The following is a 12,058-nucleotide window of genomic DNA, read 5'->3' on the forward strand; positions in this document are numbered from 1 at the left end:
AGAAAGGGAGAAAGAGCCTGAGCCCAACATACGGGTCTGTGTGACGTCACGGCGCTAAGCTGCCGGGAGCTGTAGTGCTGAGCCGTGCTTTGTAGTCCACAATGGCTTTCCAGGGTTTTGTTCTCAGCACACACTGCTGGCAAAGCACACAGAACTTGCAGGATTGCCTTACTTTTTACTGTATATAAAACCCTGGAGAGCAGCAGATATGTAGAGCTGACCATAGACTTTAGATGGTGGGAGTTCACTGCCAAGTGGTCTATTTTACTACTATGATTATTTATTATTAAACGCACAAAATTGTGTCATTTGAATGTGCGTGTTCACATGGCGCAGAAAGACAATAAGACATCTATGGCGTAGCATAGGGTTCATGATGACAAGCGTTCCTGTCAGGCTGCGTCTAACCTGCATTGCCTGCAACTCAATAAGACCCTGTTCACACTACGCCATGCGGGAACACACGCAAACGCACATTTGTGCGCATTTTTTACAGTGCTTCGCCCATTCATTTCAATGGGTGAAGCACACATGACAATAGGCAGCAAAGTAACTGATGCAGCATTCAGCTGCGAGGGTCACATGTGCTTTTCCCTTGCGTTTGACGTGCGTTTGGTGTGCCGTTCACATGTAACACATGTTTTGAACCAATTGCGTCAAAGTGCACACTTTGGCCCGCGTTTGAACAACACGCAGGTGTGCACGGGGACTTAAACATAGATGGGAATGATGAAAACCGGGGCACACAGAATCTGGAGCAGTTGCCCATGGGAACCTACTATTTGTCATTTTGAAAGCCTAAAGGTGCCCATACACTTTACAACCATCGCAAGACCTTAGTCTTGCGATGGTTGTAAAGTCATTTAAAAAACGTACGATCTGCCCATCTTGGACAGGCAGATCGTACTTGCGATTACCTGAGGGGCGGGCTTCCGATGACTGCAATGCTGAACGGGCAGTGTGCGCATACAGGCCCATTCGGCATTTGTCTCCCGAGCACCGTTCAAACCAGCCGAAAATCGTAAGATTCTCGGCTGGTTTTCTAGCATGCTCCTTAGACAAAAGACGTGCGACCGTACAGTAGAAACGGTCGCACGTCTTCATTCACACTGCACGATTCTCGTACGATCGCGGGATTTCCCGCGATTCTCGTACGAGAATCGTGCAGTGTATGGGCACCTTTAGGGTCCTTTCACACAGGCGGTCCGATTGGGTCCACCGGTCAGTATTTCAGGTGGACCCGATCGGACTCCCAATGTAAGTCTATGGGCAGCCGCGTGTAAATGGATGCGCGACAGTTTACACCCGTTTACTCCTGACTCAGGCCAGTTCTGGAAAAACAAACGGATCAGAGATCCATTTTGCCGGTCCTGATGTGCAAGGTCGGGGGTAATCTGATGTGAATGGACACCTGTCTGTTTACATCCGATTCCCCAAAGACAGACATGGGGATCCGGTAATTGCAGTTTTTGATTGAGACAAAAAACTGGATAAACAAGGATGTCACAATGGTGACATCCGCTCTGTAATGCTGTGAGCAGGAGAGGATCCTACCATGGATCCTCTCCTGATCAGCCCGTGTGACAGGGGTCTAACCTCAAAAACTGAAGACAGAAGCTGATTGGCTACTACAGACATCCCAACCTGCAAAACCTTATTTCAGGGAGGTGCCTGTCTCATTTCAGGGAGGTGCCCTTTCTGTTTTTTTTTTGTTTTTTTTACAGTGGCTGTAAGAATATCAAATAAATAATAATGATAATAATAATAAATTATATATATCTCTCTATATATATAAATATTAGGGTTGCACAGATACCAAGTACAGTACTCGGTAATACTATGGGGAACTGCTCCAGATTCTATGTGCCCCAGTTTCTGTATCCAAACACTGGACAAGCACAGCCCATGTATGCTCCTTTAGGACCTATTCACACTCTGTCGTTCTAGTGCGTCCCCAACACACGAAAACAGCAAAGTGTTTATGAGCTGCCAATACCAAAGAAATAAACGGGCATGTGACATTTTTCTCAATACAACGCACCAGAATGCATGGAAGCGTGTTACCGTTTATTGTGGTGCGCTGCAGTGCATGTGCTTCACAGCTGCTTTGCCTAAGTGCATTGGGGAGCATTTAAAATGAATGGCACCTCAATGTGTCAATGCACAATGTGATAAAGTGTGCGTCACCGCATCGCATAAGTATGCTTTGACCCCTAAAGTCGATGGGATTTTGCCGACTCTCGCTTCAAAATCACATCAAACACAGAAAAACTACTCCCATCGATATAAGCCCCAAATATATAGCCACAAATGTTACAATGTATCTGGACAATTCCCTGTAAGATCACGACATGCATTACAATCTGATTGTTCAATCTTCTTTAGATATACCAACAACTATGTAGTGCAAGGGCCTGCCTGACTGGATACAAATTGATTGGTTAGATTTGTTAGTTCCTCAGATTAGTTTTGGTAATTCTAAAGTTGATTGTACAAAGATTGTACTTTCGGATTGTAAGGTGTACGATGGCTCTAAGTTACTGTATATAAAAAACTATGTAGCACTAGTGCATGCCTAACGCTACATAGTTGGTAAATATGAAGGTGGCCATATCTAAGAATTAGCAAATGCAAACAAGTAGTTGCCAGAAAGTGCACTTATTTTTTCTGCCCCCCCACAACCTCAACTTCTATGGGGCTCATCTACCACTGTCTCCTGGCTGGAGCCAATCCCTGGAGGTCACAGGCGCCGGATGTCGGCAAGTATACTGAGCATTTGTATCGCGATTTCCGCTCAAAAATCACTCAAACATGAAGTTCAATGTAGCTCTTCCAATGCATTTCAGTGGAGCTGTTCACATCTCGCAGCTCAATGTCGCCTGTTGCTTGCAGTTCAAGCTTGTCGCTTGAACATGACCTATTTTTCGGCGGAATACGTGCGATTTGGCCCAATAGACTTCAATGGTATAGCTCAATGTCGCACATTACAGGCGATTTTGCGTGACATTGCGCTACTGGAGTGTCACTTTTGCACAGACATATAAGCAGGAAACAGGAAGGGGAATTATGTCACAACAAGACAGCTTTTAATTGGATACAGCCCAAAGTAGCAGCTACGAAGGCCATACCAAAAGTAGCACTACGTAGCGCGACAATATGTGCACTGTAGCTCAATGTCCCTCAAAGTCGCTCAGCTCAAATCAACGCTGAAAAAAGTGTAAATGGGGTCTAAATCTATGATGGGGCAGGATGGGCTCTAAGATGTTATAAGCAGACAGAATAAGTGCACTTTCTTTGAAATTCTACACATTAAACAAAGAACACTCACTGTATTCTGTACCGAAACAATTAGTGGAAAATATAATCAGTCATTAATGTAAACAATCAATAATAAACATTCATATAATCGATCCGTAGTATGATCAGTTCTCTGGTTTTGTAGATAGGCAGCGCAGTGGCCAAATAAATGAGTGGGCTGCTGCTAATTGCGTGGCAGAGGCTTAGCGTTGTCAGCATACAACAGGAAGTGCTGTTTCTGGCAGGATCTCCAGACGATAAACTTTGCAATAGATTCACAAAAATAATTCACTTTGTAAAACTGAACACAATGAGATATGATGGCAAACATTGAGGGTTTGCAAACATGTGAAAAAGTAAGTACACCCCATGGAAATTGTTGCTATTTTTGACATATACCGTACATACAAGCAGGTAAATGCGGTCCACATTGCACTAGATGGTGCCTGCAAGTATAGAAATTTCCCCTGTGGACAGGGGTAGTCATACTGTAGATAGGCACACAGTTTTAAATTACCTTTAAGGAAGCAACAAACAAATTAATGCCCAGCTCCCTAACACACTTTAAGCAGTTACAGCAGGATTTTATTTTCTTTTAGAAAAAAGGTTTAAGCCAATAAGATTAAAAAAAACCCTGCCAATGCTATATGGTATGTCCCAACGCCTGTAACTGTCATTTGGTTGGTATGCATGTAAAAGTAGAGCAAGTATAACTAAAAGGCATGTGAAATGAAAATGGAATTCACATATTAAATACTATAATTAGTGGTATTAGGCCCACACACTTACCAGAATACAATGTTTTTCACTATTTCACCTTTAAAGCTGAACCCTAGGCAGATATAAAAATACAAATTAATGCAGCTCTGTAGTCATGAATACATAATTAAATGAATTTTTGAAATGCAAGCAGTGTAAGTGCCTAAACTTGACCTGGTATCAGCCTCCTGCAGTTCCTGTTGGGCAGAGCTGGAGTGTGAAAGGAAGAAACAGCACAAAAAAGCCAATCAGTTCATGTGCTGACAAGAAGCATGCTGATAGCAAGAGATAGAAGAGTGAAAGAGAGATAAGCCCATAACTGAGCAGCTTCTCCTTTTACTGTCCATTCACAGGCTGGGAGGGGTCCAGAATGACCTGGGCTCAGAGGACCTTCAGATTGTCAGATTGGCACAACAACAGTGCATAGAGAGCTTCATGGAATGGGTTTCCATGGCCGAACAGCTGCATCCAAGCCTCACATCACCAAGTGCAATGCAAAGCATCGGATGCAGTGGTGTAAAGCACGCCGCCACTGGACTCTAGAGAAGTGGAGATGTGTTCTCTGGAGTGAAGAATCACGCTTCTCTGTCTGGCAATCCGATGGATGTGTCTAGGTTTGGCGGTTGCCAGGAGAACGGTGCTTGCCTGACTGCATTGTGCCAAGTGTAAAGTTTGGTGGAGGGGGGATTATGGTAGGGGGTTGTTTTTCATGGGTTGGGCTTGTCCCCTTAGTTCCAATGAGGGGAACTCTTAAGGCATCAGCATAATAAAACATTTTGGACAATTTCATGCTCCAACTTTGTGGGAACAGTTTGGGGATGGCCCCTTCCTGTTCCAACATGACTGCGCACCTGTGCACAAAGCAAGGTCCATAAAGACATGAATGAGCGAGTTTGGGGTGGAGGAACTTGACTGGCCTGCACAGAGTCTTGAACTGAACCCAAAAGAACAGCTTTGGGATGAATTCGAGCGAAGACTGTGAGCCTGGCCTTCTCGTCCAACATCAGTACCTGACCTCACAAATGCTCTTCTGGAAGAATGGTTAAACATTCCCATAGACACACTCCTAAACCTTGTGGACGCCTTCCCAGAAGAATTGAAGCTGTCATAGCGGCAAAGGGTGAGCCAACTCAATATTGAACCCTACGGACTAAGACTGGGATGCCATTAAAGTTCATGTGCGTGTAAAGGCAGGCGTCCCAATACTTTTGGTAATATAGTGTATTTTTGTCTGGAATTCTGCTTTAATAATGAGCTGCACTATTTATTATCAGTATTAATATTTATTGTTATTATTCAGGATTTATATAGCACCAATTGTTTGCGCAGTGCTTTACAAAATACATTGTATAATCCTTTACTTTGTGATGGATTAGGTGGACACAGGTGCACTTTGAGCCCCATCCGAATATAATAGTTAGGCCCAGGCAGCCTATTATAAATGCAATATTAAATTGAACCATTTTCCAAGCATAAAACATAGTTTTACCCACTTTGGAGTGCAAATAAACTAGATTGTACGCAGCAGACTCTGTTGTTGAGCTGTAAAACTTAACATATATTTTACTTATTACTGTAATAGTTTGTCTACTGTGGGGTGCTGCTTCAGCTGGATTTGGGTGTACCATTTTATTTCTATGATAAGCTGAAGTCTCTGGCAGTCATCACCTCTGTTATTAAAAAGAAGCACCCTGACTAATAATGATTTTCACGTCGACTAAACCATGTTTTTGTGTTTTCGAGTTGCTACTTATAAATGGTGACAGCGGTGTCATCCATTATTATTATGACTATAATGAAATGTTTGAAGAGGGTTGGGACACATCAATTGCAGAACTCCACCAATTAAATTATATATACAGTATCTTCCTTATAATTCTAGTCATTGGATACACTAGTTATTGCTGCTCTTTCTGTGTTGTAGATGCCAGATTTTGCATCTAATTAACTCTTATGAAATCCAAAGATGGAAAACAGCCATCGTCTATGTATTGACCCACCTTCACCTTTTAGACCTTTACTTCTCACCTATTCTATAATTAACATGAATGATATAGATTATATGAAATGATTCCAATTTAAATTAAATGCAAGTCCAGTCAATAAAGTGTAAGTATATTATAAAAAAAAAGGGTCATATAAGCTTTGACATGTGAAAGTAATTTCAGAAAGCAGCTTTTATTAAAATAATGGCTGATGTTCCTGCCATGACGGTTGCTGTTCAGGCATCTCTTTTTATAGGATAACAATGCTCCGTCCCTGTCTCCCAATTGTGCTCCAACGTTGTTGTTCTCTTCCATGGACTTTTGATGGTGACTACAAACTGGCTTTTTCAGGCCTGATTCACACCTAGGTGGCACCGTTTTTGCGCAATAGCAGCATGTGGTTATTTGTGCGCTGTGCATATTTTTAATGCACGTACATGAAGATGCGCATTTCGACTGGCAGCTCATAAAACATTGCGGGCAATATAAGAACGCGCATTTAAACACGCAAGAACGCTCACGAAAATGTGCCACATGCTTCTGCTGTACGTTTTTGACTTCATCCAATGAAGTCTACGGAGCGCTTTTAACTGCCCAAAGAAGCTCATGTACCTTTTCGGGCGTTTCACTGCTCAGGTGTGAACCAGGGCAATTGAAAATCATGGGCTCATGTTGGGCATTTAAAAGAGCTTTTCAAACTGCTCATAAACTCATAGATGTGAACCAGGCCATGCAAGTTTTGTCCACTGTTGTCACCTTCAGTGAACCCACTATTAAAAATGCGATGCAGCCATCACTGGAGTGCATACATGTAGACAGGAAGTGGTCTCAAAGAGGCTGCAAGAGATCAACAGCCAGTGATGCAACAAAATTTGGAAAAAGGTCAAAACTGTCATAGTATGCGGACCAAAAAGGAATTAAGGGATGCAGATTGTGGAAGTTTATGGGGACAGTATGAAAGCCTGGGGAAGTTTTTTTTTGGGGGGGGGGGGGGGGGGGGGGCATGTGGGATCAGAGGCGGCATGGGCAGGAAGTTAGATTTAAGTTGTTGGTATAACTACAGTTAAAGTTGAAAGTGACTATGTGGACTTGATGTTTTCATAGCTACCCCTCACACAGTGCAATAAAATTAAAATAGTGCATACACATGCACTTTCCCTGTTTATTCACATAATTCTTTCTTGCACCCCAGAGAGTTTAAAATCATGCTGTAGATCTTACCTGAAAGACTTTCACAGAGTCCTGTAATAAAGAATGTAAACAACCACAGGGTTCTTTGTTTGATACTATTATGATTACTTAGTAGCTGGAAGACTCGGCGTTGAACCAGCAGGAATTTAGGCAGGTCACAGGACAACAACTGCCAAACCTCAAGAGAACCTCTTGGTTCTGATTCCCAGCTCCAGGAGTCTTCTCCAGAAAAACTATTAAAGTGATATATTATATAGCTAACCACTTCAGGCGCTTTACAACATTCAGCTTTCTTTGCACTGTGTTCCTTCTCCACCAGGGGGCAGCTCCCAGACTCCAGGCATCTTATGCAAACAAACAAAACACAAGAGCGCCCGCTCTAAGTGCAATCACACCTTAATTCTTTAAAAACTTTTAAAATGTTCCTACTCACAAGATGTGAGTAGGAATCCTCTCAGTAGGGGATGATCCACTCAGTAGGGGCACATAAGCCCATCCGTCATAACATGCCCGTCCCGTCGACCGGTTCTCCGCTGGCATCAAGTCCTTGCACCGTGCTACCTGGTTGACACGCCTTAGGGGCACGCCCCCTTCCTCATAACCAATCTGGAGGTTGGTTACTTTTGTTCCCCACAGTCCGTGTGTGTGTTGTAAAGTAGTCACCGCTCCAAGCTCGCTCCCGTGATAGACTACAATCTCACATTTAGTTTACTAATTTGTGCTGAGATTGTACTCTATCATTGTAGCAAGCTTAGAGCGGTGACTACTTTACAATGCACACAGGGACCATGGGGAACAAGGGTAGCCACCCTCCAGAGGGAAGGACAGTGTCTGCACCAATTCAGAGATGATTTGAGCATCTACAACTGAATTATGCACAAGTAAGCTACATTTTTGTTATTAGTTAAAGGTACTTGAAAGCATTTCTAAGAATTAACTCTAGAGTTTAGTGTCACTTTATGCTATATGTGGGGTTAACTGCATATTGTCCATAGCTAAACCTCCAAATATATCATATATAGTAATACCTTGGTGTACAAGTAACTTGGTTTGCGAGTGTTCCGCAAGACAAGCAAACATTTCTGAAAAATTTTGCCTTGATATACAAGCGATGTCTTGCAATACGAGCAAAATTTTATAGAAAAGCACCACTCGAATAAGGCTGTAGCAGTGCGAGCCATGAATCTGTTTAACAACAATGCAATGTCACATTTCCGCGAAATCCCCAAAAGGAGGCAACAGCAAATGTCATTGGATAGATTCCTTGTTAAGGTTTCACGAAAAAAAAAAAAGATTCAATCGAGCCAAGAGATAGCAGTGATTCTGTTAGTGATAGTGAAAGTCGTCCTACACAATAATCCTCCTCTCTCTTGTCTCCCTCACACCAGCAACGAAGGGTTTATTTTTATTTATATTTTGTACAGTATTCTATTACAGTACAGTATTGTAATCATTTTTATATGAATATTTTTGGGTTGTGGAACCAATCATCTGAGTTTCCATCATTTCCTATGGAGAAATTCGCTTTGATTTACAAGCGCTTTGGATTACAAGCATGCTGCCGGAAGGAATTATGCTCGTAAACCAAGGTATTACTGTAATAGTAAAGGCTCAGATTCTTTCATTAACCTAATTGTAACTGGCTACTCAGATGAGTTCACCAGAAACTACATAAAATTAAACGAATTAGATAGCACAGTGCAAACGAAGAGCCACCCAGCAGGCTTGCTAGTCATCTCAAAAGTTTGACTGGTATGTTGTCTGAATACAGTAGCCTGTGCAAGATCATAAATTGTGCCCCTTCAAGACTCTATGCTATGCCAATCTATGCTATGCTAAGCCTGGCCTGTGCATCCACTGGCACTAGTCTGAGGGCCCATTCATACCTCATACAGATCATCTCCAGAACAGACCAGATTGTTTTCAGACCCAAAATGCATCCTAATGTGACTCTATGCTATTTCTGGCCTCTGTTCACACCAGCGCAGTCTGTTCCAGACCAGACCAGAGAGATACTGATTGTCTCATTTTGTCTGGTCTGGAATGCACTGTAACGCTTTAAAAATGCATGCAAACACACTGGAACGCACCTGAAAGCCTATTTTAAGCACACAAAAAAACAGCTCCGGGACGTGGTAAAAACGTGGCAAAACGCAATGCACTTAGTTCCAGATCTGATCCGGAAAATTGTGTGAACCTGCCCTGAAGGTCAGGGTGAGCCATTCATTTGTATATGTCATGTGCATACTTGATGAGCATATTGTCAGCACTGCACCTGCCCCCTTCAGAGGGTTTGTGCTTGCATTCACTGATCTCCTTTGAACTGCAGCCGCAAGTGACAGGTTTGGTTGCAGGTTAATAGGATGGCATCACAGGGAAGAGTGATTCCCGAATCAAATACCTAATGTGTGCAGTGAGTGCATAGTGGGCTGCCTTCTCCTTGGGACATGTGTTCACTGCATGTACTGCACACCTTAGGGACACGTCCATGTGTGTTCTCTTGAGCCCCATCATTCAAAACTGATACAAATGGCAGTCTGGAAAAACACGACAGAATATAGCAACACTCCTGGTTCAATGCTATCTCTTTATGGTAAGTCCATTGTGAGTTCATGTGCAATTAATTATGAATCTAACCGGTCAAGAAACACATATGGGGGCTGCCAGCTCTGAGCTGTTTTCATAGGCGTAAGCTCCGATATTAAAAATCCTTATCTTATGTTAGTGAGTCACTGACATTGAACAACTATGCAGGAGTCCTGAATCCACTGGCTGCATATTTGTTTAGCAAAGGCACTGTCCATGCTTGTTTTCTGACAGGTTCCCTTTAAATCAAGCACTGTCTGCTCCATAGGGGATCTTGAAACCGTGCGATCAGTTTGTGCGATTGCTAGCTGGTTACAAATCTAGTGACATATTTTTTAACAAGGAAACTTTGAAAATGTACCACTTTATGTTTGTTGATGCTTGCATGTCCCCTGGCAAAGGAGCCTGCTTATTATCCATCTGTATCACTTGATCTACATTGCATTTTAACGCTCACCTCTTGGTTTTATTTTTGTAGGCAGCCTTCTCTCTATTGTCAAGCTCATTATTGGACTCTCTGTAGGAGATGCAGCCAAATGGCTTTCCTATTCCCACTTGTCCCATCTTTATTAACCAGCCAGTCAGTCTTAAAACAGCCAATGTAATCTCCAATCAAATGCCTGGCCATCTATAAAACACCTAATAACTTTCTCAAACAAGTGGAGACAGCCAAGAGAAACACCAGTGTTAGAGCAATGAAAGAAGTCAGCTGTGATACGTTCCACGTTTTAGAGATTTCATGCATGTATTTCATCCCTTTTAACTTAGAGATTTAGCACATAAGACAGCAGACTTTTCATATTTGCGCACAGGATATAGCATGATTATGGATGAAAACATGCAAATTTGTAAAATAACTGGGCATTTTCCTCTTGCTGGCAGTGATTATAAACAACTAGATTTGAGTTTTAACTGGGGGCTTGTGGGCCATGTGTTACCACAGATACCTTTGATGTTGATCTTGTTAAATGAACCTGACCTGGTCTAAAATGCTTCTAAGGCAACAGTGCTCGAGTTCTGGGATCTGGTTTTCCCTGCAAGTACCTCTGTTAAGGCTTTTGTATGCAGGCTTTGGTATGCATCTGAACTGCATTCAAGTCAATGGGAATACAAAAGCAGCTCAAAGCAACACATAAGCAGCATTAAGCAACTGTTTGAGCAGCCAAGCCAAAATTAATCCACTCACATGTAATTCAAGGCAACTTAGGGGGTTATTCACGAAGGAGCCGAAGGATTAAGCCGAAGCATCGGCTAATCCTTCGGCTCACTTTGGCCGGCGAACCGAAGGACTGCTGTACGGCCTATTCACAATAACCCGTACGGCAGCTGAACAGCTCAGCTGAGCCAAACGCAAATGTAAACAAATAGGCGGAGCTAGAGGTGACCACTGCTGGGTCTGCCTATTTGTTATTGTGCAATGACAGGCTACTGTCCTCAGTTCATTTGAGAACAGTAGCCTGTCATTCTATGACAACAAATGGGCAGAGTGGGCCGTGATGTCACAGCCGGCTCTGCCCATTTGTTTTGATTTGGCCAGGGTCCTCAGAAGACCTATGGGGGTTATCAGCCGAGTGAATAGCCAAGCTGAAGTGAAGTGAGCCGAACACCATTCGGCTATTCACTTCAGCCCTGTACATCGGCTAAATTCAGCCATACAACAGCTCTCTTCGGTTCAGCTGAACATGCCTAGCAGCTGAAATGAAGAAGCCGTTCAACTCACCTGGTTCAACATCTGGATCGGCTGAGCCAAATGCCCGGCAATTCACTCGCTGCCGTTCGCTCCTATTCTCATAGAGGCAGAACGGCAGTGAGTAGCCGAATGGCTCCGAATGGCATTCGGCTTGGTGATTCTGCTCGCTACCTCCGAGGTAGCAAGCAGAATAACAAAATGACAGCTGGCTCTGCCTATTTGTTATCATGCAATGACGAGCTACTGTCCTCAGGTCATTTGAGTAGCCTGTCATACTATGACAACAAATGGGCGAAGGCGGCCGTGACGTCATGGCCAGCTCCACACATTTGTTTTGATTTGACCAGGACCTCAGAACACCCATATGATAGATGCAAATAAAAACAAATAGGCGGAGCTAGTGGTCCGCCCATTTGTTTACTTTTTTGCCGCCTCCTGAATCCAAATGCAGAAAAAAATTGACTTTATATATATCTATATAGATATATATCTATATAGATATAGATAAAGTCAATTTTTTTCTGCATTTGGATTCAGGAGGCGGCAAAAA

The 12,058-nt window shown here is 42.9% G+C and overlaps 1 protein-coding gene across 1 annotated transcript in view; it reads left to right on the forward strand.

Annotated features, from left to right (window-relative positions):
• Nucleotides 1–12,058, forward strand: part of LOC108787842 (opsin-3-like) — a 35,898-nt gene that overhangs the window by 9,289 nt on the left and 14,551 nt on the right. The gene's annotated exons all lie outside the window — the stretch shown is intronic.

The sequence above is a fragment of the Nanorana parkeri genome, unplaced genomic scaffold (genome assembly GCF_000935625.1).
Source record: "Nanorana parkeri isolate BGI_ZX_2015 unplaced genomic scaffold, ASM93562v1 scaffold287, whole genome shotgun sequence".
Taxonomy (NCBI): domain Eukaryota; kingdom Metazoa; phylum Chordata; class Amphibia; order Anura; family Dicroglossidae; genus Nanorana; species Nanorana parkeri.